The sequence below is a fragment of the Lissotriton helveticus genome, chromosome 6 (assembly GCF_964261635.1).
Source record: "Lissotriton helveticus chromosome 6, aLisHel1.1, whole genome shotgun sequence".
NCBI lineage: Eukaryota > Metazoa > Chordata > Amphibia > Caudata > Salamandridae > Lissotriton > Lissotriton helveticus.
In genome coordinates this window covers 2,016,411,499-2,016,431,940 of record NC_136067.1, presented here as the reverse complement: position 1 = coordinate 2,016,431,940, position 20,442 = coordinate 2,016,411,499, and the positions used below count along the sequence as shown (strand labels likewise).

Genomic DNA, 20,442 nt, shown 5'->3' with positions numbered 1-20,442 from the left:
CACAATCTGGGTAGCTGGACAATCTCATTGAATACATTGTGCAGGTTCCTCGTAAGGCACTAGTCGGCACAACTTGCTCCAGTTAGGTAATGGGGCTATTACAGAGCAATGTCAGCACCGGGGAGAAGGGCGAGTGTGCCAGGTAGCTTTTCACCACGTGGCAGAGCACTAACAGATAACAACATAGGGGGGTGAACAACAAAGGGGGATCAGCAACTGGATTGACCCTAGGAGGAAGTAGGATCCACGTGTGCAAAAGGCAGTTGAAAAAGGAGGACTGACCTGCCGGTGGTCCTGGACACTACTGTCCAAATCCACAACGTATGGACTGAGAAGAACCTTGGGGAGGCTGCCTGTGTTCAGGCACCCCGGTGGGCTGGTGTGTTATGCGGTGCCCTGGGTTGCAAGTAATGCAACTGTTTACTGAAGCGGGTTGGGCCTGCTGGCACAATGTACGCAGCTGAGTGGAGAGTTGGCGGGCTGAGTCGGTCAAGTTCAATTGTAAGGCCCAAGCTCAAGTGAAGGTGTAATGTTGTGCCTAACTTTTAGGTCTCATGCCTAGCGTTGCAGTGTGCAGCACTGCGTGCGAAGCGCGAGACATTTAGTATCTAAAAATAGGGTTTTAGGAGCTGACTTCAGAATGGCAAACGCACAAGCATGTGCTTTTCATCTGGTGGCCCGCTATTGGCCTTTGCGTGCGTCTTTTTATGAAAGACAGCATGCAATAGGCCAAAGGGGGGCGCATAGCTCCACCCACGGCCTATTGGTGTCTATTACGTGCACCAGGCCGTCATGTGGTTTAAGTTATTGTGCACAGACACAGGCAAAATAATCAACACCACCTGGCTTGCTGTGGCGCATGCGCGCACCATTTGCAGGATTTTATTTTGCTTCCACTTCACAGGGAAGCAATCCTGCTTCAAACGGTAAACATGGGAATTAACAAACCCTCAACCACCTCCTCTGTACGCACGCTGGTCTCCCTGTCTGTGATTGCTAAGGGGCTGTCGACACCCCTCCCCACACTGGTGATAGAGGGGACCGATCCGAGCTCTGAGGGGACACTGAACCGCCCCGTGCACAAGGGTCCTGTAAGGGTCCTGCTCCTGCTGCAAAGGGGAGATGTGCCAGCTTCCCACTATACACAGACCATTTTTTTGTTTTTTGTTGACCGCGCCATGGAGCAGCAAACCCAAGGGGTGCGCGATCCTCCATGCTCTCTGTTGCATGGTCAAAAAGGCGGAACTCGGTCCCAGCCGCAGCTCAATGCGTAGCTGCATGCCCCACTCGCCCAACTGTACCAACTCCTCCTGTTGCCCCCCCACACCACCAAAACACATGTATTCAGAGTGCCCTGCCGTGTCTAGTGGAGCAGCCCCTGCCTTCTCCGTACCCACCCAATTTGCCAAACCACAAAATACGCCATAGCTGGCCCTCCCTGTTTCCCTTATCTGATAACTTCCTTTACTCGTACTGCCCCTTCCCTCCTTTCACCCTGTTACTAAACCCATTGTTGGTTCCTCCCTAGCAGCCTAAGCTAGTGCCCTCTACCCCCCAACCTTTTACTCCCTCCAAACTTGCTCCCTTTGCGCTGCTACCTCACCAGAGAAAAGGTACCACCCACTCGCCCGTCTTCTTCTCCTCCTCTGGCCACCACTATTGTTTAGGGCCTTACCCCATGCCTTCCTTTAACACCATTTTATTGTGACCCGTAACCGACACACACCTCCTTGTCGATCCTTAGCTACTAAAGAAAAGAGCACCCTTCCCTCGTCAACTTTATGCTAAAACACATACTTGCTGCCCAAGTCCTCCAAAACGTCACGAGGCCCCCATTCCAATACAAGTAATTTCAAGATAACACAAGATAACACAACACAAGCCACCAGAACGCACACCAAAATATCCACAGGCTTACCCGGAAGACAAACAATTCATGCATACAGTGAAAAAGATACTACCAGTAAGCGATGAATAGCATGAAGTTATCTGAGTGGATGATGCACAAGTGGTGGCGGGAGAAGCACCACAAGAGCGTCATAACTGCCCCCTATCGTTCTGTGCAAGTAAAGGCACTCTGAGCCATCCTCTACCCGTTTATTGCCCAACTGCACCCATACTCCACCACGTTCCTCCGAGAGCCCTGCAGGGATCAGTGCGAGCTGCACCTCCAACTCCTAACAGATAGCCACCCGCTACTGGGCAGAGCCCAGATGCCACCCCCATCCTCTCTGGATGGTGCCCAAAATGCCATCTCCCAGCACCCACACATACCTACCTGACATAGACAACAACCCAACCCGAACAACCCAAAGCCACGCAATGTCACACCCTCTGTGATCAACAAAGCAGGCTGGAAGAAGGAAGTGTACCCAGCAGCGAAGATTCATCTCGGACCAGTGTGCCTTGCGAATAGCTTATTAACACAGTCCATCTAGTTGGTAATAAGTATGCCTCAGTGTACTCGCTCTCCTGTCGGCATGTGTGGGTACGAGCATATTTGGCTCCTCATCTGCTTCGGGGTTGCATTATTATTTGCAACTCTAATAGCTCAAACTTTCAGTAATGCTAGACCTATTGCATTGCAAATGCTTGTTCTTACTGCCTTGACATGTTGTTGCCGCTAAAAAGTATGGCCAAAACTGAAGTTCAAGTCTAATGTCATGCCTGATTTACTTAATGCCTTTGATAGGTTGATGCGGCTAAAGTGTGATGCTGTTTTCTCCTATTGGTCTGTCATTAAATTACCTGGTTTGATGTGAATAAAAGGCTATGCCCTGAACAACATGCTCTGACTCTGGGAGTTATTGGGCATAGCGGGGTAGCAAATGTTTGAAATGGAGAAGGGTGAATGTCATGTTGTGCTCATACTATGACTGTTGGTAGCACTGCCACAATAAAAAGCCATTTTATAATTGTTAGTTATATTGATCCTGTTGCTTTGCTGCTTTTCTCCAGCAAGTACATATATTTTTAAGTGCATTACATCGTTTATCTCTAGTTTCAAATCTCCATTTATGACTGACAATTAGCTGTAGACAAAAGCAAATTCCTGCAAATTATATATAGTGTTCATTTTTTGATTTACTCTTGGAGCTCTGATCTCCTGTGTAGAGGAAGGCAAAGCCCATCAGAAGAAATCCTGGCTGCCTCTCCTTCAGGGGTAGAGACCATACCCCAAGACTAAGGAAGATTTATCCCTTCATCCATCCATCATTTTTCCCTAATGATTACTAATGAAATATTCTGAACTGGAAGACAGGAGAAAAAAAGGAACTTCAAAGCATGCTGCTAGCTGACCCTTCCCACCACTTGGACACTATAGATGACCAGCTTACCCAGCATTGTTCCTGCTTTTTCTCTTCTGTCTTTGGCTGAGAGGACTTGGGATCCCTCCTTGACTTGAATTCCTATCTTAATACTCGTCTTTTTAAGCTGGACACAGAGAGGTTTTGTGTGCAACATGAAAGCAATTTCTTAGCAGGATGGGGTGTGCTGATTCCTGTGGTTGGCCTTTCTACTGTTCGTTTTTGGAGATAGTAAGAAATGTCAGATATTGGCCATGCTGATGGCATCATTACCTGTTGGCTGGCATTAGTAAGACTGCTGTGTTAAAATTTAGGACTCGATACGCAGTAACCTGTGAGACTGCATCTCCCAGTGTTGTACCATGAGTGGAGCCCTGCCCACTCATGTGCAGTAACATATTTTCGGTTTCAGCCCATGAATCCCTTTTTTCTTGTGGGTATCGATGGGAGCACAGTTTGGCCAATGATTGTTCAATTTTGGGAAGTCCTTTTATTTTATGGGTTCAATTTCTGGAAACATTCCTGTAACAGCTTTTTCTTCAGCTTAATGCTCACGTTCTCCATCAAGAAAGAGATAAGGAGAGATTTTAGCCTTTATTTTATTTTTTTTAAAGAGGATGGTTCCTGTGGTTGTTCTTTTACATCTCCAGCGATGGTACATATTTCCACTGTGGGACAACTGGTTACTTCATGATCCATTTCCAAAGGAGGCCTTAAAACTCTTCAGGAGCATTTGACTCATATTGGTCTACTGTTGCGTAAGCTATGACTTTGGTGTAGCTGTGCAAGGTGTGCTTTCCTGTCTAACAAGTGACGTTGGTGAACTTGGATTAAGGCACCAGTGGTGAATGTAAAAGACAGATTATTGGTGCCCTGAAAAACACTATTGAATGTGCAATGTAGATAGAGGCATTGCTTTTGGATTAATATCAGTCCCATAAAGGGATCAGGGGCACAGTGAAAACAGCAACAAACCTTATTTTCGTTATTCACAGTATCACACACACACACACACTGTACTAAGATGAAGAAACACTTTGAAGTACAAGTATTTATTACTAAAGGAACAATCTGTTTCTCAGTACATCTAAAACAACTACACAGAATATTATAAAAACACCAAGAAGGCAAGTTATAAATAATGATAATGAAATGAAAATTTCTAGCATGTTTTAAAATGTCATCTTAAGCCTAACACTGTAATGCCTACTTCTATGCGCTACACTAAGAGAGCATGGAAGGCAGAGCTATTTGCAGTCTAGAGCTCCTTAGGGAGAAGAGATGCAATGCATACCTTTTTGACAGTAAAGGCTATCTTTATCAGTGGAGGTGTGTAGCCAGTGTTCCTGGTGAAGGGACAAACACATGCTACAGTCTTCCTTCAGGGCTCGGCTTCTGTCACCAAGTGAGATTTAGCATCTGCAAAGTGTACTGGCAGTACCTTCTCTGGCAGAATCTTGGGCAGAAATCCGGGGGAAGAACCTCTCCTGACAAGTGGTAGTCGTTATATAATAAATCTTATCAGAGATTGGCATTTCTTTGGTAGGTTACGCAATGTCTGACATAGATTATGTGCATCAAGGTGTGCATCACAGACGTTTCCTTATGTTATGTTATGTTATGTTAAAATGCTCTTTTATAGCGCACGGCTACTCCAAAGGAGTGTCCCGGCGCTTTGGCAAAGAGCCTAAAGAATAGACGAAACACAGCCCAACATACATAAGGAAAAAGGAGGATGAAAAACCAGTTACTGTGTAAAAAGCCAGGTCTTAAGTCCCCTTCGAAAGGAAAGCAAATCATCAGTTTTCCGGAGTGGAACAGGGAGACCATTCCAACCTTGAGCCGCCAAAAATCGGAAGGAGCGTCCTCCGACTCTGGTCAAGCGGATAGGGGGAATCAAAGCTTTAGAAAGCTTAGAAAGCTTTATGAACATTTAAGATAAAATCATGTCCATTCAGACTACATTATTTTGGTTATATGTTTGTATGTGCTCTTATTTAACTTTAACAGAGTAGAAAGTAGACATTTGGCCCAGACAAATGTTGCATCAAGAGTTGTATATGTCATCAATCAGAGGCTTTACATTTTCACAGTTCTTAGAAAGATAGGGTCAAATGACATCTGGCAGACATGACAATAATTCTGCATAAATCTGGAATGATGGGGACTTCTATTGTCTAAGATTGCGACGTTGGTAACTTCCATTTTCCATGATGGAGTCAGGCTTACATAAAATGGAAGCAGAACTTAGGGGCTTTACAACACTACTACTCAATCTTCCGAAATGTCAACTGACACCTTTTGAGGACAGTATCTTTATGACAGACTTGGAGATGGTTTTCTTCCTGCAGACATTGGAGCATCTGAGAGCAGGACTCAGTCTCAAGCTCTGGCCTGTCGCTGGTTGAAGGTCCAGTGGCAAATGGCCTCCTGTCTATATCTGGTGTCATGGGCCCATATATCATTTCATTTATGGCCTCTTCGTGTTCATACACTGAAATATTGGCAACGTGCATCCACTGTCATCTCATCTAGTGCATCTGCTTCAATTTAGTTAAGAGCTTAAAAAGCTTGAAGTGGAACAAGTACACAGTAAGAAAGACTACATGCGTGATATATTTTTGACACATGTTATGTTGTTATCTAAGGCAGTGGTTCTTAACCTTTAACTTCTGTGGATACTGACTTAATCATTACTGCAGTCTGGGGGCCCCTACTGAATAAATATTGAAATCTGGGGAACCTTACTGAGTGATTATTGGAATTAGAATCCAGAGACCCTGACATAAGCAATTTCAATGATTTGAACTGCAAAACACAAAAATACAGAAACAAGCATTCATCAAGCTAATAAAAAAATTGGAAAATATTTTATTGAATTCACAACCAAATATAAAAACAATATAAAATGTAATTTAAATTCAAAGTTTGGAGCTATTATGGGATTTCTGCGGATAACCACGCCTCCGTGTAGCCACAGGAGATGCTGCTCCGCACCCGATAATAGAGTTTCAGCGTACCTGAGTGGGTGCTTCACAGAAAATGAAGGTCCTGCTGGCAGTCTTTCTCTCCCCTTCACGGCCGGCGTTCTGCGGCTGGCGTTCGTGGCGGCCTCTTCTCCTTCAATGGGGCTGCTTGAAGCTTCGTGGCACTAAGAGGACTTTCACTGAAGACGCCGTGAACAACAACGGAGGCTGCTTGGCAGAGGGGGCTGGGGCTCAGAGGTCAGAAGCAGGAGGTAGGAGTATTTTTCTCCACGGTGGTTCAAATGCACTTAATCAATTGAAGTTGTGCTCGGGACACTTGAAGCTACCTGGGAGCAGTCTGAGAGACGTTTTAGTTACTGCGAGTCTTTTCACTAGAATATATATTGCTCTGGATACCAATGGAGGTGTGAGTGAGTGCTCGAGAATGGGCTTTGAAATGGACAGAGTGACTTATTATGAATCACCCGCCAGGGCACATCAAGCTGTGTTCAGGGGGAGTGTCGAATACACAGAGGTTCCCACAGCCCCTCCTCTCCCAAGCTCTCAGTAGATTCCACACAAGTGACACTTTGGTCCACTTAACAAAACAGGCTTCCAGGCAGCACTTTTACTTGGTACACCTACGCTAGCACATTGTGTACTGCAATCATACTGCAAAGTGTAAGCTATCCTGGGAGGCCGATATATCTCTGCTGGCAGGGCTGGGACGGTGGGAGGAGGCCGAGTGGCCCTGTTGAAGATGAACTGTGATGCTGGGTAAATCACTTAACCTCCCTGTGTATAACAAAAAAATAAATGTGTAACTGGTGCTCCTGCAAAGTGCTCCAATAGATTTGGGTCTAGTTCGCGCTATATAAAACTGCAAAGAACAAAACAAAAACAGTGACAACGTAACACACATTCTCATTCATCACTGTCACATTCTATCGAGGTGAAAGAAAAACATGCTTTACGAATACATGACCTCCTAATTTTGTTTTAATTAATTGTTGTCCGTTCTCGATAAAGCAGATCGATTGATTTCACCTTTTCTCTAGGGAATTGTCACTACATACACATAGTGTTCAAAGGACACAGTGACGCTAGGGTACACATCTGTTTTATTTTTACTTATGTGATGATATCTGTTCAGGGGCTTAGCATTCAAAAGTGCAGCAGGAGTAGTAGCACCAAAGCCCAGAGATGTCAGCAGCCCTTTGCACCCCATTTGTGGCTTTCTTTTACTACCCACCGGAGGGGCAAAAGCGCCCACGCTCCCCTTGCTACTTTGCGGTATTCATTAATTTGCAGAATGCTCAAGACAGGCACCATGTTACTAGTTGGTGAGAAAAAAGAAAAACACTTGAGAACCCTCAGAATGGACTTTATTAAGATCAAACATACTCTCCAACAAGTACACACAACCCTTCTCACACAAATTTCCTCCTATACACATAAACCTTGCCCACATGCATGCACATATGGATGCAGAGCCTTCTACACATACTAGCACGCTTACACACATTACCTCGCTATATACAAACTCAGGCACACATACGCAAGCTCCCTATATAAAAACACAAACACAATCTCGCTATCTACACACACGCATTTAAACAAACACACGCAAACTCCCTATGCACATCCAAACTCACAAGATTCCCAAAAGAGACACCTAAGCATAACACACGCACACAACCTTTCTGTAGACACCGAAGCACACATTCACGCACACATACCCAGAAATGCATGCGCACACCGCCACACATAAGTAAACTATTTTCCAAACACCGAAGCCCACACGCGTGCACACACAATCATTATGAGCGGTTTTCATTTACTTCCGGCTGTGCCGGTTCTCTCTTCATTGTACCCTTCCTTATACAGCAGAGCAGCCAGGAGGAACTTGCCTGCTGAAGGGGTGCTCTGCTGTAACCTTCCTGCCTCACCGCCCCAGTCACAGCTAATCCACAGGTGAGAATTCCACCCACAATTTTTTTCTTCACATGTACCATTTAGCATACAGTTAGGAATCCCGAAATGTGCCCTAATCTATGCTTAAGCATGCTTTTTATAAAGAATTTTATTTTCACAAAGAACTTTAAGCACGTTTCAAATCCCATTTCATGTTGTTGCAAAGTCTATGGAAAGGCTGAGGAAGAAGCCAGGTAAGTAGCTATAAATACTGCAGCAGGTACTGTGTGTAAGAAGCTCACTGCTTTCTAATTAGTTGTTGTTTTGCTTCAAAGCCAGAGGGCGTGGCTCTATTTTCTTTACTGTCACAAAACTATGCCATACCCTAGTCAAGCTAATATCCAATGGCTGCAAAGGGAAATACAAATAAAATGCACATGTACGGAGAGAGTGTGCTTGCTTTTTGTCATGTTGCTCTGAAGCATACACACACTATAGTTGCTGTTCCAATGCATCTTGTTAATGGTATTTCAGGTTTAGGCTGCTCAGGCACGGGAAGGGCCTTTTTGCTTGTTGGCAGTGCTTTTATTGCCAACTGGACATCTCGCGTCAGTTCAATTTCTCCTTCCCTCCTTCCTTGTTGGACTATACAGCTCTATTTGCAGACTAATTGGGTCCTTTACATCACAACTCTACTATCTACGGGTGCATTCTTGATTTGGGCATTTTGTTGGCTGCATCAGTTGTCACATAAATAAACATTATCCACATTTGCCAACTATCTGCTGTATAATCTGCAGATTTGAACAAAAAAGCCTTGTTTCTAGCTCAAATGGCTCAAATGGTCCCAAAAATGCAGCTTCACGTCTTACAGCGTGGTGGAAGGCCCTTTGCAAAGCTGGAATGGTCATGTGTTACTTATTACTAAATTTGGGTGTAAAATTGGTAGCAATAGTGCATAAACCTCTCTTCTTTCTGTACCTGTCTTGCGTCGTTCTGCATTTCTCTTCCATCTTTCTGTACCTTTCTTCCTCTTCCTGCACCTCACTGTCTTCTTTCTGCACTTCACTTGCCTCTTTCTGCATTTCTCTTGCCCCTTTCTTCACCCCTCTTGCATCTTTTTGCACCTCTCTTGGTTCTTTATGCACCCCTTTTGCCTGTTTCTGCACCTATCTTGTCTCTTTCTGTAGTTCTCTTGCCCCCTTCTGCACCTAACTTGCCTCTTTCTGAACCTCACTTTCTTCTTTCTATATCGTTCTTCCTTTTTTGTACACCCCTTCTGCCTCATTGTGCACCTCCTAATCTTATTTCTGCACCTCTCTTGCCTCTTTTTGCAGCTCTGTTGTTTATTTCTGCACTTTTTTATGCACCTATTTCGCAAATTTCTGTACCCATGTTGCTTCATTCTGCACCGCTTTTACCTGTTTCTCCACTACTCTTGCCTCTGTCTTCACCTCTGTTCCCTCTTTCTGTGCCTCTTTTGCCAGTTTTCGCAACTCACTTGACTCTTGCTGGAGTTCTCTTGCCTCCTTCTACATCTCTGTTACTTCTTTCTACACTTCTTCTGCGTCTTTCTGCACGCCTGTTGCTTCATTCTGCACGTGTCTTCCCTTTCTTTATCTTTCTTGCCTGTTTCTGCATCTCAGTTGCCTATTTCTGCACTGCTCTTTCTTATTTTTAAACCTCTGTTGCTTCTTTCAGCAATTCTGTTGCCTCTTTCTGCACTTCTCTTGCTTGTTGCTGCACCCCTCTTGCCTCTTTCTGAACCTGTCTTCTCTCTTTGTTCAGCTCTCTAGACTCTTTCTATACCTCTCTTCCCTCTTTCTGCACCACTTCTGCCTCTTTTTGTACCTCTGTTGCTTCTTTCTACACTTCTCCTGCCTCTTTCTGCACCCTTTGTGTCTCTTTCAGCACCTCTGTTGCTTATTTCGGCACTTCTCTTCCTTCTTTCTGCACCCCTCATGCCACTTTCAGCACCTCTGTTACTATTTTCTGTACTCATCTTCCTTCTTTCTGCACCCCTTGTGACTCCTTCTGTACCTCTGTTGCCTCCTTCAGCACCTCTGTTGGTTCTTCGTGTACTTCTCTTGCTTTTTTCTGTACCTCACTTGCCTCTTTATGCACTTCTCTTGCTTCTTTTCACACATCTGTTGCTTCTTTCAGCAATTCTTTTGCCTCTTCCAGCAGTTCTCTTCCTTCATTTTCAACTCTCCTACCTCTTTCTGTACCTCTCTTGTCTCTTTGTGTCCCTCTCCTACCTCTTTCTCTACCCTTCTTGCCTCTTTTTGCACCTCTCTTGGATATTTATGCACAGCTCTTGCTTCTTTCTGCACCTCACTTGCCTCTTTCTGCACTGCTCTTGCTGCTTTTTAAACCACTTGCTTCTTTCAGCATTTCGCTTGCCTCTTTTTGTACATCTCTTCCTTCTTTCTGCACTCCTCCTCCCTCATTCTGTACCTCTCTTGCCTCTTTGTGCAACCATCCTACCTTTGTTTGCACCCCTCTTGCCTTTTTCTGCACCTCTGTTGGTTCTTTCTGCACTGCTCCTACTGCTTTCTGCATTTCACATGCCTCTTTCTGCCCCCATGTTACCTGTTTATGCACCTTGCCTGCCTGTTTATGCACTTTTCCTGCCTCTTTCAGTACCTCTGAGTTAGAGATAGTTTTAATTCCCCTGCCCTATTATATACTAGGGCCTTACAGGGGAGGTCAAGCCAATCACAGGGGTACTCCAACTCACAGTGTACCCTAGTGTATGTAGGTGATTTCATTGTATTTAAAGTGTCTTTCAGTGTAGCACTGGCTCCGGGCCTCCATAGTCAGAGTCAGTTACCACCCCACCAGTCTGTTAAAAGGTGGGGGCACAGGATGACTTTGCAACAAGGACTTTTTCTGCACCTCTGTTGGTTCTTTCTGCATATCTCTTGTTTCTTCCTGTACTTTTCTTCGTCTTTCTGGACTTCTATTGCCTTTTTCTGCATTTCTCTTGCCTCTTTTTTCACATGTCCTACCTCTGTAGGCATAGTTAAAAATGATCATTTAAAAAACTTTAGAAATTCACTGAAAAACGATAGGATTCATGGACATTACAGTTAGAATTATCATTTAAAAAAACTTTTAAATTCACTGAAAAAAACATAGGTTTCAGGGACATTATAGTTAGAAATTAGCATTTAAAAAACCTTTGAAATTCACTGAAAAAACCATAGGCTTCAGGGACGTTATAGTTAGAAATTAGCATTTAAAAAAACCTTTGAAATTCACTGAAATAAACACAGGTTTCCGGGACTTTATAGTTAGTTGGTTATTTCACTCGTACAAAACCAGAGAAATTTGTCCGTTATAGTTAGTTGAGCTAACTAAAACTTGCGCCCCCGCAGTGCACTGCTGATGACGTCACCTTTTACATCTTTCATGACATGGCCAGTGACATTACTGATAACATCACTAATGCAAATAATAATAGGCCATTAAACTTGTGTGTCATGATTGAGAGTGTTTCTGGGGGCTATAACTGTATGGGGTATCTTAACAGCTGCATGTTATAATATGTAAAGTGCATTTTGATAAGTGGAACGAGGTACCCTTTCTACTCCCAGAAGCGCTTCTGGCATCTACGATTTTTATTGAGTGGAGTCAGTCAAAGAGGTCTGTTGTTCTTAATGCTGGGCTAGAGACAGCTTTAGCAGTTTGCCAGCCGCGTGTTTCTGAGAAATACATACACAGTTACAAGTCTTCTCAGGTGTCATACACTGTTTGCTTGCCTGCTGCAGAGCGTTTCACGCTTGTGCTCGGGGGCAGGTGGCAGCCGTGCCAGCTGGCCGGGATGGGAGAGGACGGGGTGGGCGGAGCTCGCGCATTGTTCTAGTTCACCTACCCGTGCACTGTTGTATCTCAGATCCTGCAACTGTGGTAGGAGACCAGGGAATAACGTGGAATGACTGCGAAGATGCAAGACGGTAGGTCAAGCAACAGTAACACCTTGTGGCAGCTTGATTGAACTGCTGCACCAGCTACAGGCCACAGCTGCGAAGCCATGCTAATCTGTACCAGTTGTATGCATGAGAGGGATAATGTGCCTGTTGCTGCTCAGTATCGGAATGTATCACGCTGACGAGGAACTTTATGACATCCTTGTATATAAATGAAACCAGCAATGGCATCTGAAACTGCTAAATTACATCACTATACATTTGTTATTCACCCTTCCTCCCTTGCTTCTCTGCTTTTTATCTCTTTGTTAACAAGTTCTTATCCTTTTGTTTAGTTTCACATTTCCCACCATTATTATTCTTCCTGCTCTGTCTTTGTCCATTTTGCTGGCTTCCACTCCCATTTTACCACCCCTCCTCCTTTTTCCTTGTGCTCCCCCTTTATGTCTTTCTCCTCCATTCCTCGTCTCTTGGTTTCTTCTGCCCTCTCCCTCTTCTCTCTCCAAGTCCTCCATCTGTTCCTCTCACCACCTCCCCTTCCTTCCATACCCTCCCCCCACATTCTGCACCCTCTTCCTGTCTACCCAGCCCTGTCCCTGGGTGTGACCCGCCCATCCTGCATTATCTCTCCGTAGATGACCTTTGCAGGATGGCGAGAGCAGGTGTCCATGTCTCCTTGGCAACAGCTACACATGTCCAGGCAGTGCTGGAGGGGCCGGGCCTGGGTAGGGCTGTAGTGTACCCTGCTCTATTTATCAGGCAGAGCAGGAGGCCTGGCGCCAGATGGGCCCATTCCCATCCAGGCCTGTCTGTCAAACGGCCTTTCCTTGGGTTGCGTCACTTCTGGCCTGGGTTGGCTGTCAGGCAGAGCATCAGGGCAGATTTCATGTAGACTCAGCAGGTAACAAGCTGTTGAGGGGCCCGGGCCCTCCCCCAGCATGAGCTTACTATAGCCCTGTGGGATCACTCAGTAGACTTCTGCTTGTATCTGTGTTTCAGTGCTTGGCCACAGGCCCTAAACGGGCGGGTCCACTCACCCTTTTATCATCACAAGAGCGATAACATGAGCACCTCAGGCTTAGTTTATTCTAAGTATATTTTATAGTGTGGCCAGGAGGGGTTATAACATTTTATGTCCGTAGCAAATCACAGTCTGCATTTTCAATATATGTCTCGAGCACCATCATTCCTGATTTGTTTTTAGAAAAAGGGCGTAGGCCTTGGAGGATAGGGTCCCCAAGCCCCCAAAAAGTTATAAAAAGGGGGTCACACAGCCCCCTTTGTAAAAAAATTAATTTAAAGAAAGCTGGCATCTCGCCGGATGCCTTGCCCCCTTTCTCCACCACTTTGCAAAAGCACCACCTGGCGTATTTTTAGTTGGAGAATTAATTCCCCTTGGATTCTGAGGGTCCTTGGGGGCCTGCTAGCCCACCAGGTACCTCCAAAATGGGCAACAGAGCTGTGTTGCAGAGAGGTGGTCCAAGGCCACATCGTGTGGCTTGGGGTCTGGTGCACTTGAGGTGCTGTCTAATGTTTTAACCGGAGCAATGTTGAAGTCACCTCCCAGCAGAAGGGATACAGGGCCAAGCTGCGCCAGCCAGGAAAGCAAGGAATAATAAAAATCAGGGGAGTCATTATTAGGACCGTATATACAGACCATCGCCACACTGTGGCCCATTGACGTGCTTGTTGGACTTGGCCCTTTTCCCTGAAATTTTTCGCTTTTCTCTCCCCTAATTCAGGATGTCCCCCCATCATAACGAAGTTGGATAGGCCCTGTAAGGTTGAGATGCCCTGTGTAATATTAAAATCAGTGCTAAGGTGCAGGTGCTCTCTACTTCCAACCTGGCTGCCATAGGCCCCTGCTACTGCAGCGTGGCCTTTCTAGTAGCACCCTAGTTGCCAGGAGCTGGCTGGAACCCCTAAACATTGTTGCAATACCATCCTGCCTCGCCTGCCCATAGCTGGAGTAGGGAAGCTCCTGGAGCCTTCTAGAATAGGGGCGGAGTCTGCTTTTGCCGCCTTAGAGGGTGGTCACCTGACCTGGGCCTTTATAAAGAAAAGGAGGGAAAGTTTTTGGTCAGTTGGGGTTTCACTGACCTGGGGGACACTACGCAGGAGACTTAGGCGGTAGGGCCTAGTCAGGAACCTATACCAAAGGGGGTGACAGGGTTTAGGCACTGCCCACCAAGCTATGTGAGGAAAACTGAACTAGCCCACTGATCTGGCCCGGTGGGAGGGGGACCCAGGGACCACCTGTAGTGATCTGCTGAGGAAACTTGTTAGCAGCCTTCAACTCAACCCGCCCTTCAAGAAACTATCTACAAAGGGCATAGGAACCATCTAGCACCAAGAAGACCCTCTAACTACCCACAGGACTGCTGGGTAATCAACCAGGTATTGGCACTGTGTCACAACCTGCACTCCCTGACTCCACCTGGGCCCCCTTTGTTGATTTGCCACTGTCGTGTGGCCTGTCCTGCCTTATCTGATCTGCTGTCCTGCCTAAGACTGAAATAACCTTTCTGTCCAGCGCTCTCCTACTGTGCCTCTGAGAAGCGCTGAGATTTCAGAGACCATTGATGCCCCAAAGCGCTATTGCTGAGCGCTAGCCCCTGAACTGCTTAATTTGTTTCAGGCGCTCTGTGCCCCCGTGAAGCGCTGCTTGTGAAGAGTGATGTGTGACCCGGAGCTCTACAACGTCCCTGCGCTGCCTCAGGGAAGCGCTAGCAGGCCAACTCACCGCCGCAGCCCACGCCGTGCTGATGCGGACCCAGCATCCAACAAAGGCCGTCGGACCCCGTCGCAGCTTCGTCGCTTCTCCGGTGAGCACGTCGCTTCCATCTGCAGCCCCTCGGCGGCCCCCTGAGCCAGGAGAGGGACGCCGCAAATTTCAGTCAGGCCGCACCAGGCCTATCTAAGTCCGAAGCCATCCAGCCTTCCTCACGTGACGGGGGCATCGGAAGTGACTCCGCCCCCGCCACGCTCTGATTGGCCACCAGCGCCATGCCCCCGCAGGCCGCGTTGCTATTGGCGGCTGCGGGAGCGCCTTTGCTCCCCATTGGTCCCCGGGTGATGCCAGGCTGCAGGGAGGCTCGGGATCGGGCGAGACACCGGCGCGGGGGCTTGGAGCGAGCCTGGAGCCCCTGCCGACTGCACTGCCGTGAGGCCCCGGAGGGCAGGAGCCCTTCCCTGCCTGCCGATTTTGCCACAAGGGGCCCGGAGAAGGCCTGAAGCTCACTGGTAACGTCCCGGGGGAGGGTGGACTACACGAGCAGAGCGGGGCCTCCCGGGAGTGAAAAGGAGGCCCCGAAACTGCCTCCCCCCTCGGGAGGACTTGAGACTGGGCCCCGTTGGCCCTAATTGGCCCCTAAAAGTGCCGGAATTGGGCCAGAGCCCAGCGAGACACCATAGGGCCCTGGGCTTGTTAGAGATAGCCTAAAGGCTCACGTGAACAGGCCTGATGAATTGTTTACTGTTGCCTGCTGCCATGTTGGGCCTGCTTAAGGAGATGGTTAGCCCTGCTTGAAGAGAATGGTCATTCTGGCCTAAAGAAATGTTGGTTACCTGATACAAGGGTTATTACTGCCTAATAAACTGTAGCCCCATCTTTAATGATATGATCCTGCCCAGTGATATGCTCATCTTTGCTTGATGAATTGGTTATTCATGCCTAATGAAAGCATTCGTTTTACCTCATGAAATGTTATGCTTAATTAAAAGGGGTAATGCACTGCTTATTCAGGCATCAGGAAATGTGTTGGTGTTACCCTAATGAAATTGTCATTCCTGCCTAATGAAAGGTTTTTATTCTCACCTGATCAAAAGTATATCATTACCAAATGAAAAGGGTTTAGTCTGGCTTAATGAAATGTTTAGTACTAAAGTAATGAAATGTTACACCTTTGGTGAAATGCATTGCCGGACCAGAGATCCCGTGTTTATTGAGTAACCTGCTTCTTGATCTAGATAACATTTATTGATTTAAATCAAACCTACTGGTGTGGTCTCAGTCATTGTGTGCGCTTACTGGCTCAGTGGATGTGTGTGCTGTGTGGTCACTTAACACCTAAGCTTTCGGGTACCTACCTGCTCGGGCTAAGCTACCCCCCGGGGAACTGGTGACACCAGTTCCTACATTTGGGGGCGAGCAGGGGGGATCATGACCTGTGACTATACAGCACCCTCCGGTGAGACAGAGTGTGCAGCAATTAGACTAGACACCTATTGTGCATGCAAGCCTAAGCAATTGACCCCCCGTTGTCTAACCTGAGTGTGTAGAGTCCTGTTTTGACCCAATCCTGTTACCTACGTCCTAGTATCTTTCCTGTGATTTATCTGGGTCCCCACCTGTCAAAATGGAGTTCCAGCTAGCCGACTTGGAAAAGTATATAGTGGTGTAGCTAAGGGAATTTTGTCAGGGGGTGGGGGTGCTGGTTGGGCAGAGAGCCGTGAAGGAGGAGCTCCGTACCGCTTTGAGGGCATGGGTAAGGGCCCACCCAGAGGGGAGAGGGGATGGGGAACAGGAGGGGCAGGTCACACAAGAGGAGGCGGGTGCTCCAGGAGAACTAGACCTACTAAACATAGACGTGAGTTAAAATCTGTTGCCAGGAAGACATTCCAGGGCAGGCAGTGGTGAGTCTAGAAGGAGTACGTAGTCACAGGCGTATGAGGACAGGAGGGAGGAGAGGCGAATGAGATAGGAGCTTGCAAAGCTAGAGCACAAGAGGGAAAGAGAAAGGGTAGATAAAGAGTTCGCATTGGAAGAGAAGAAGCTGTCGCACAAGCTTCAGCTTAAGGAGTTGGAGCTGAGAGCCTTGCAATTAAGTGTGCCAGGAAGTCCTAATGGTGGCATCGTACCCGAGGTTTGGGATTCTGACCAGTCGCAGGGTTTAGATCCTGGACTGGGGTGCCAGGTTCAGGGGTTGCCTGACTTGGCGGGTGGGACGTCTGTAAACAGTGTCCCCCCGGGTTTGACTTCCAGGGGTACTTCTCCCAGTGGGAGGGTGCAGAACTCTGGGAGGGGGTGTGGAGGGAGGAAGGACTCTCCTCTGGCACCTGTCCAGCCACAGGGTATAGATCCTGGACTGGGGTACCAGGTTAAGGGTTTGCCGGACCTGGCGGGTGGGACATCTGTAACCAGAGTCCCCCCGGAGTTGACTCTCAGGGGTACTACTCCAGTTAGAAGGGTGCGGAACTCTGGGAGGGGGTGCAGGAGGAGGGAGGACTCGCCCCTGTCACCAGTTCAACCTGAGGGTTTCGACTCCAGGTTGGGGAGAGAGTGGTGTTCTGAGGGTGTCCCGCGTAGGAAGAAAGGGCGGAACCCCAGAAGGAGAGGTAGGGGGAGCAGAGCCTCGCCCCTGGTGGCTGGTCAGCCTGAGGGTTCGGACCCCAGGTGGGAGGACCAGTGGCAGTTTGGAGCTGCAAGGAGGAGAACGAGAGTGGGCAAAGGGTACTACGGGCCTGGGGCTACTGCCCCCCACTCTGTCAGAGAGCAAGGGCCAGAGACTTCTGGATTGTCTAGAGGCCAGTCCTGGACACATCCCACTAGGAAACACCAGTGTGGTGATTTGATTGGCAAAGAGCTGGCAGATGCCATTGCAGTTACGGGCCTGCGTCCACCTTTTTCCGCCCCAAGCAGGGAAGCCCATCAAGGCGATGATAGGTCTACCCTGGCTTTTGGCTGGGGGGAGTTGCGTTGGACTCGGTCCTTTTCTCTGAAATGTTTCGCTTTTCGCTCCCCTAATTCAGGATGTCCCCCCATCGTAACGAAGTTGTATAGGCCCTGTAAGGTTGAGATGCCCTGTGTATTGTTAAAATCAGTGCTATGATGCAGGTGCTCTCTACTTCCAACATGGCTGCCATAGGCCCCTGCTACTGCAGCATGGCCTTTCTAGTAGCAGCCTAGTTGCCAGTAGCTGGCTGGAACCCCTAAACATTGTTGCAATACCAGCCTGCCTTGCCTTCCCATAGCTGGAGTAGGGAAGCACCTGGAAACTTCTAGAATAGGGGCGGAGTCTGCTTTTGCCACCTTAGAGGGTGGTCACCTGACCTGGGCCTATATAAAGAAAATGAGGGAACATTTTCAGTCAGTTGGGGCTTCACTGACCTGGGGGACCCTACGCAGGAGACTTAGGCGGTAGCGCCTAGTCAGGAACCTATACCACTGGGGGTGATAGGGGTTAGGCACCGCCCCCCCAAGCTGTGTGAGGAACACTGAACTAGCCCAATGATATGGCCTGGTGGGAGGGGAACCCAGGGACCATCTGCAGTGACCTGCTGAGATAACTTGTCAGCAGCCTTCAACTCAACCCCCCCTCTTCAAGCAACTATCTACAAAGGGCATAGGAACCATCTAGTGCCAAGAAGACCCTCTAACTACCCACAGGACTGCTGGGGGATCAACCAGGTATTGGCATTGTGTCACCCCCTGCGCTCCCTGACTCCACCTGGGCCCCCTTTGCTGATTGGCCACTGTCGTGTGGCCTGTCCTGCCTTATCTGATCTGCTGTCCTGCCTAAGACTGAACTAACCTTTCTGCCCAGTGCTCTCCTACTGTGCCCCTGAGAAGCGCTGAGATTTCAGAGACCATTGATGCCCTGAAGCGGTATTGCTGAGCGCTAGCCCCTGAACTGCCTAATTTGTTTTAGGTGCTGTGTGCCCCCGTGAAGCGCTGCTTGTGAAGAGCGCTGTGTGACCCAGAGCTCTACAACGTCCCCGCACTGCCTCAGGGAAGCACTAGCAGGCCAAATCATCGCCGCAGCTCACACCGTGCTGACACGGCCCCGCCGCGCACCAAAGGCCATCGGACCCCGTCGCAGCTTTGGCGCTTCCCCGGTGCGCCCGCCACTTCCATCTGCAGCCCCTCGGTGGCCCCCTGAGCCAGGAGAGGGCCGCCGCAAATTTCAGTCAGGCAGCACTAGGCCCAGCCAGGTCCTAAGCCATTTAGCCTGCCTCACGTGATGGAGGCGTCGGAAGTGACTCCGCCCCCACCGCGCTCTGATTGGCCGCCAGCGCCACACCCCCGCAGGCCGTGTTGCTATTGGCGGCTGCGGGAGCCCCTTTTCTCACCATTGGTCCCCGGGTGCTGCCAGGCTGCAGGGAGGCCCGGAGATCCCGTGATTATTGAGTAACCTGCTTCTTGATCTAGATAAAATTTATTGATTTGAATCAAACCTACTGCTGTGGTCTCAGTCATTGTGTGCGCTCACTGGCTCAGTGGATGTGTGTGCTGTGTGGTCACTTAACACCTAAGCTTTCGGGTGCCTACCTGCTCCGGCCAAGCTACCCCCCGGGGAACTGGTGACCCCAGTTCCTACAGTGCCCATTACAATTATGTATCTGCACTCACTATCGCGGGTCACAGAATGAATGCAAAAAGGGATTCTTTTGTGTATGAGGTTGGTCGTGCCGCTAGCATAGTTGCTAAAGTTAGCAAAGTATCTGTGTGTCCCCAGTTTGCGACATAACAGACTTGATGACTTTTGGGTAGATTGGTCTCCTGTAAGAAGGCTATGTTCACCCTATGGTGAAGTAAATAATTTACTATCTGCCTCCTCTTTCGAGTCTTGCTTAGGCCATAAATATTCCATGTCAAAGACAAATCTGTGGGGCGGGAGTTGTGTCCTAACTGGGCCATCCTAGTCATAAAAAATAAGGCCTTAAATGAAGCGATCATGTATACCTGTATCTTATGACTACATGCGATAGTGAAATTGTCTCCGTATTTCGAAACATGTACTAAAACCCCACCCACTACCTCCCACCCAGCCTCCCCACCCGTCCAGAGAGGCACCAACATTATCAAAGGAAAACATTGTACCAATTGCAACTCCAAAACCATAAAGAATACCCCAGCTAGGTACAGTTGAATTTTGCAGAAGATTTACAAGGTGATCACCAAATGGGGGATGGCAACGCCCTTACCGCCAGATGGCAACTAGAAATTATGCATGTAGTAAACTAAAACCCAATATCTTCAATGAGCTACTTAGAGCTGGACCTGAAAGAGAATTCAATCATGTCCTGATCCGGAGAAAAGTTCCATGCTCACGTCAGAGCCACTTTGTGGTGGGGAGAGTCTATTTACTACACCAGGGCAATTGTTGTTGATCTTGTATGTGTGACATAACTCCTGCACCTCTGTGGGACTGTCGAAGACACGGGCCTCCCATTGATCTCAACTCTCACACGAGCAGGATATAGCATGCCGTACTTCAGACCAAGTTTTCTAAGGGTGGCTTTAACTCCGTTAATTTCTACCTTGCTTCCTGGACCATAATGGTGAAGTCCGGAAATAGTGGCAGTTTGGAGCCCTGCCAT

General features: G+C 47.9%; 1 protein-coding gene across 1 annotated transcript in view; it reads right to left on the bottom strand.

Annotated features, from left to right (window-relative positions):
* Nucleotides 1-6,515, bottom strand: part of LOC144762000 (fucolectin-like) — an 824,530-nt gene extending 818,015 nt beyond the window's left edge. The window contains exon 1 of the mRNA XM_078647165.1: nt 6,329-6,515. The gene's annotated coding sequence lies outside the window, so the exon portion shown is untranslated. The remainder of the gene's footprint in view (nt 1-6,328) is intronic.
* Between the last annotated feature and the right edge of the window lie 13,927 nt (nt 6,516-20,442).